Source organism: Rhinoraja longicauda, chromosome 5 (genome assembly GCF_053455715.1).
Source record: "Rhinoraja longicauda isolate Sanriku21f chromosome 5, sRhiLon1.1, whole genome shotgun sequence".
Classification (NCBI taxonomy): Eukaryota; Metazoa; Chordata; class Chondrichthyes; order Rajiformes; family Arhynchobatidae; genus Rhinoraja; species Rhinoraja longicauda.
Window position 1 is genome coordinate 52,921,346 of NC_135957.1, and position 6,800 is coordinate 52,928,145.

Consider the following 6,800-nt stretch of genomic DNA (forward strand, 5'->3'; position numbering starts at 1 on the left):
CTATTCTGGGCAAGAGACCAGTGCATCTACTTGATCTATTCCTCTCATGATTTTATACTCCTCTATAAGATCACCCCTCATTCTCCTGCACTCCAGGGAATAGAGTCCCGGCGGACTCAACCTCTCCCTATAGCGCAGATCCTCTAGTCCCTGCAACATCCTCGTAAATCTTCTCTGTATCCTTTCCAACTTGACAATATCTTTCCTATAACATGGTGCCCAAAACTTAACACAATAATAAATGCGGTCTCACCATTGTCTTATACAACTGCAACATGACCTCCCAACATCTATACTCAGTACTCTGACTGATGAAGGCCAATGTGCCAAAAGCCTTTTTGACCACCTTATCTACCTGGGACTCGACCTTCAAGCAACCATGCACCTGCACTCCTACATCCCTCTGCTCTACAACACTCTCCAGAGCCCTGCCATTCACTGGGAAGGTCCTGCCTATGTTAGACTTCCCAAAATACAACACCTCACTTGAAAATAAACGAAAATCAGAGCAATGCTGCTGTTTCAAAGGGAGATCAGGGACTGCAGTAGGAAAAAAACTGCAGATGCCGGTTAAAATCGAAGATAGACAAAAAATGCTGGAGTAACTCAGCGGGTCAGGCAGCATTTCAGGAGAAGGAATGGGTGGCGTTTTGGGTCGAGACCCTTCTTCAAACTGCTGTGTTTGTTTCTCTGAAAATGGTTCTCCCCTGACACAAGTGACCCTGCAATACAAACTACGGGTTTCTCCATTTATCAATGGATTGGGCAAAGGCATCTGCTTTTTAGTCAATAGTTTGTGGTGCACAGATGTGATGGTCTTGGGTCAATTCTGCTTCACTGACGTGGAAAACCTGATCAGTTAAGCCAACCCTTTTATCTTTTGAGGGAGTTCATCTCTCCCATCTTGTTGACAATCAACATACCATCCCAACCTATTGCCGCAAATTATACTCGGTTGTCAACTCTCTTCATACAACAAATGCTGATGCCCTATTCATCATCCCCGATTATTTTAATCAAGCAAACTTCAGAAATGTAGGTCCCAAATACCATCAGTGTGTCATTGATGTTCTAGACCATTAGTACACCATCAGGTAGTTTACTTATCGATTGATCCCTTTTTGGCTCGTTTGAACATCTGTCGATGCTGCTCCCGCTATTTCACAAAGATTGAAGTGCAATGCACCAATGATGAGATTAATAAAGCAATGCTCTGAGGAGGCTCTGGGTTTTGTTGAGGACTGCCTTGAATCGGTGGATAGGGAACATGTTTACATGTGTACATCTCGGTCACCACCTGTTCCATCAAGAAAGGCGTTGACAACTGCATACCAAACAAAACAATTAGGGTCTATCCTATCCCAGAAACCTTTGATAAACATGGAGATTCACTCTCTGTTAAAGTCCAGATCTAAGGCTTTCAAAAAAAGATGACACCATACTGTATAACAAGTTTAAGTACAATCTCCACAAGGCTAACAGGGATGCCAAGCGAGAATTCCAAAACGAGCTATGCGTCAATTCAATCCGGTGACTATGACAGGGCCTGAATGCCATCATGGGTTACAAACTGAAAGCATGGGCCATCTCTGGCAGCAATAATCATTATTGATAAGCAGTGGATAAGCTCACTGCCTTTTATGCCAGTTTTGAACAGGTAAACAAAGTACCATTAAGGCTCGTTCCTCATCACTCGCTGCCACTGTGCCATATGTTTTGATGACAGAAGTCAGAATGGCTTTTTTGGAGGGCAAATTCTCAGAAAGCAGCCAGTCTGGATGGAGTCTCTGGACAGGTTCTGAAATTGTGTGCTAATCAACTGGCAACATCATTAACCTCTCACTTCCTCGGTCTACTGTCCCCATCTGCTTCAAGGAAACCTCTATTACTCTAGTTTGCCCAAAAAATAAAGTGACTTGTCTTAATGACTATCCCCCCTCTCCCCCCACACCCCACTTGCTCCAACATTGACTGTAATGAAGTGCTTTAGATGATTGGTAATGGACCACAGCTGTGCCAGTCTTCTGGACAATCTAGACTCCTTTTAATTTCCGTACAGAAAAAAAAACTATGGAGGCGTGCATCCCCCTTGCATTACATTCAGCTCTGGATCACCTTGACAATGAGAACAGCCATTCGTTGACTACAGCTCAGCCTTCAGCACCACAATACTGAGTGGAATTTATCATAACATCTTGTCCATCCTGATCCCCAACATCCGTGGCTTCAGGGCTGCGTGCTTAATGTCCTGCTCTACTCCTAGTACACTCACGAGCACATGACCCAGTACAGTGCAAACTCAATCTTTAAGTTCATCGATGATATCACTCTTGTTGGCTGGATCATCAACAACATTGAGATTGAATAGGAAGGCAGATTATTATCTGAATGGTGTCAAGTTAGGAAAAGGGGACGTACAACGTGATCTGGGTGTCCTAGTGCATCAGTCACTGAAAGGAAGCATGCAGGTACAGCAGGCAGTGAAGAAAGCCAATGGAATGTTGGCCTTCATAACAAGAGGAGTTGAGTATAGGAGCAAAGAGGTCCTTCTGCAGTTGTACAGGGCCCTAGTGAGACCGCACCTGGAGTACTGTGTGCAGTTTTGGTCTCCAAATTTGAGGAAGGATATTCTTGCTATTGAGGGCGTGCAGCGTAGGTTTACTAGGTTAATTCCCGGAATGGCGGGACTGTCATATGTTGAAAGACTGGAGCGACTAGGCTTGTATACACTGGAATTTAGAAGGATGAGAGGGGATCTTATCGAAACATATAAGATTATTAAGGGGTTGGACACATTAGAGGCAGGAAACATGTTCCCAATGTTGGGAGAGTCCAGAACCAGGGGCCACAGTTTAAGAATAAGGGGTAGGCCATTTAGAACAGAGATGAGGAAAAACTTTTTCAGTCAGAGAGTTGTGAATCTGTGGAATTCTCTGCCTCAGAGGGCAGTGGAGGCTAATTCTCTGAATGCATTCAAGAGAGAGCTAGATAGAGCTCTTAAGGATAGCGGAGTCAGGGGGTATGGGGAGAAAGCAGGAACGGGGTACTGATTGAGAATGATCAGCCATGATCACATTGAATGGCGGTGCTGGCTCGAAGGGCCGAATGGCCTACTCCTGCACCTATTGTCTATTGTCTATTGAGATGGAATACATGAAAGGGATCAGAAAAGTCGCATTATGGTGTCAGCACAACAACCTAACCCTTAATGACACTAAGACTGATCAAGTTGGTTGTTGGCCTAAGGATGGGGGGGGGGGGGGGGGGGGGGGGGAGCACTGAACACGACCTTGTTTTTATGAACAGAGCTGCTGTAGAGATGGCCAACAGCTTCAGGTTCCTTAGCGTCCATATCACCAGCAACCTAACCTGGTCCCTTCACACTGTTGTGGTAACTACGAAAGTGCATCAGCATATTTACTTTATTGAGCATCTGTGAAGATTTGAAATGTCTATGAGGTGTTACTCTAACTTCTATAGATGCACTATAAAAAGTATTTTGACAGGTTGAATCTCAGCCTCGTATGGCAACTGCTCTGCACTTGACCACCTGAATCTCCATCTGTAACGAAAAATCACAGCCCAGATCATCACAGGCTTATCACTGTTCATCCAGTCCATTTTTTAATGGTGTGTTGCATTGGGAAGGCTGGATGCATCGTTAAGGATGCCTGCCGCCCTTCGCTCACTTCAAGAGCTTAAAAGTGCAGATGTCAAGGCATAAGAATAATATCCCCCTCACAGTTATCAGATTTCTGACCCAATCACTTCTTTTACACCCCCCTTCCCAGAGGTGCTGCCCCATACTTAGTTCAGTTTAGAGATACAGGGTGGAAATAGGCCTTTTGGCTCACTGAGTCCACACCGACCAGCGATCAACCATACACTATCCTACACCGATGGACAACTTATCAAAGCCAATTAACCTTCTCGCCTGCATGTCATTGGGAGGAAACCAGAGCAACCTAGAAAATACATGCAGTCACAGGGAGAATGTACAACTTCAGACAGACTGCACCCATAGTCAGGACCGAACCCGAGTCTCTGCCGTTGAAAGGCAGCAACTCTTACCGCTGCACCACTGTGTCGCTCCTCTTAACCTTTCAGTTATTCCATTATTGCACTTCAGTATTTTATTTTATTTTTGCACCTCTTCAGATTGCACTACAATCTTTGTACTATTCTGCTCTTTTCCATTCGTTATTGTATTTATTGTTGTATCTGTATGAGTTTGCACATTCACCGTGTGACCACATGTGTTCCCTCCGGATGCTCCAGTTTCCTCCCACATCCCAAAGACATGCAAGTTCATTGGCTTCTGTAAACTACCCCTAATGTGTAACCCTAACCTATTGAGAATGTAAATACCAGTAAGCAATAGACAGGGTTTGGGACCAAAACAGACCGTTCACATAAAATGAAGCGTGAAATGGAGCCTCCACCCCCCTCCCCCCACCCTCTCCCCACTCCCCCCTCCCCTCCACCCTCACAATTGATCAACATGGCAATGAACCAATATTTTTGTTCCCTGGAAGTATACAAGGGAATTAAGCTGTAATGAAACAACAAATCCATAAACAACATCCAGGATTTTCTGTTTTTCAGAATCCATAATCTTTAACTGGGAGGGAAGAAATAGGGGAGTAAACCACATCCTCCCTTCCATATCTCGTTTCCTCATCCCTGACTCTCAGTCTGAAGAAGGCTCTCGACCTGAAACTTCACCCATTCCTTCCTTCTAGAGATGCTGCCGGTCCTGTTGAGTTACACCAACATTTTGTGTTTATCTTCAGTGTAAACCAGCATCTGCAGTTCCTTCCCACACTTTGCGTCTTCTCCACTGCAAAATTCCTCAAGGTATACCTACTTTGTAGAAGTTCTCCGCCTCTCTCCGACGAGAGTTCTGCAACACCTTGGAGGAGGAGGGGAGGGAGGAGGGGAGGGGGGAGCAGAGAGGGTGGGGGAGGAGGGTGGAGGATAAGGAGGTTGAGGAGGATGGAGTGGGGGGAGGGGAAGGGTGGGAGGGGAGGGGGCTGGAGGAGGGGGGGAGGAGGTGGGGGAGTGAGGGGAGGAGGGGAGGAGGGGGGGAGGGGGGGAGGAGGGGGGAGGAGGGGGGGAGGGGGGAGGAGGGGGGAGGAGGGAGGGGGGAGGAGGGGAGGAGGGGGGGAGGAGGGGAGGGGGGGAGGAGGGGGGGAGGAGGGGAGGGGGGAGGAGGGGGGGGAGAGAAGGGAGGGGGAAGGAGAGGGTGCTGCACCAATGCAGGAGAGGTTTGAGCCCAACGGGTCTAGTTCTCTCTAAAGCATTGCCTAATGAGTCAGTGAATGTATTGGGATGTAATTTGAGCCATTAGTAAACTCCACACCAGCTGTCATGAAAGAGTTCCTCTGAGACCCAGAAAGGGCTCAAGGATGAAATTCCCAGTGGATCTTAAGAATGCCTAATTTGCTCCCTTGATATGGAATGGTGTGCAGAATATCAATCTGATGCGTTGTCAGTGAAAAATGAGAGCAACATTGGGCAGACAGCAAGTAGATTGGTTTTGCTCTCATTTTCTAGTTTGCCCAGATTGGTTGGGGCCTCGTTGAAATTCTGTTACGATGTCATTTATAAGATTGGACTTTTGGCTTACAATTTTTTTTCCTACACTCGAGAATCCTCAAAAAAACCCCACGGTTAAATGGCATGTTATCTCATAACTAATACTTACACATGAGCATTTGCACAATGTACCTCAACAACCATTTCAAATTGTTGCGCTCTCGTGTACTGCTTTGGCTGTATTTCGGACACATCTCCCATAAAATAAACATCACCATTTTGATCTAATACTTCCATGTTCATTTTGCGTCACAACGGGAACCCAATGGGTTTCCGCGCGTGCGCTGTTGGGGGAGGGTTGCCGTATATTTCTAAAAGTCTCATATGCACGTCCCCGAAATACAGCCAAAACGGTACACGATTGCGCAACAATTTTAGGGGCACCTTACTCACCATTCACATGTGGTGTGCAGTATCAAGTTTCATTATATTTTTTAAGTAATTCACTTTATAAACTTTAATAAACTTTATACTGTGAATGGGCCCGATAGCCGGGCCTGTGCAGTTGGGGGAGAGTTGCCGGGCCCGGTATCCGCACATGCGCAGTTGGGCGAGGGTTGCTGGGCTCGACGGTGGCGCGCCTGCACAGCAGCACCGGGAGGAGCGGCGCCCATCCCGGCGTGCCCCGTGCCTGACCTTCCTTCCATGGTGCAGCGCGGCGGCAGAGAGAAAGTCAAAGAAGATGGCCGCCAGCAGGACGAATATGAGGCAGCGCCTTGTGGCCGCTCTCCTGCTGCTAGCCTCCGCGAAGGCCGCCCGTGGCCGGGGTGAATGGCTCCCTCTCCCCTTTCCTCTCCCCCCCTCACCCGCCCCCGGCCCCGGGGCTGTCACAACAGGAACCCAACGGGTCGACGGGTCGTGTTTCGTTCAAATTGTTGCGCAATCGTGTACCGTTTTGGCTGCTTTATGCCCAACCAATTGTTCAAGTGGTTTTGATTGTAACATGTGCCTTAATTTAGTTCAACAAAGAAACTGACAAGTTACTAAAGAACCTTTAGTAACAACGGGAACCCAACGGGTCCACGGGTCGTCTACTCCCCTCCCCTCCCCACCCTCACCCCCCTTCCGTCCCTCAATCCAGGCATCAGTCAGACCCCCCACAATTTGAAGTGATTTTATTGAACTTGGGTTATGGTGATAAACTTAATCTATTAACCCTATGTTCTCTCTCGGGTTGGATTTTGTTCGACTGCAAAAGATTT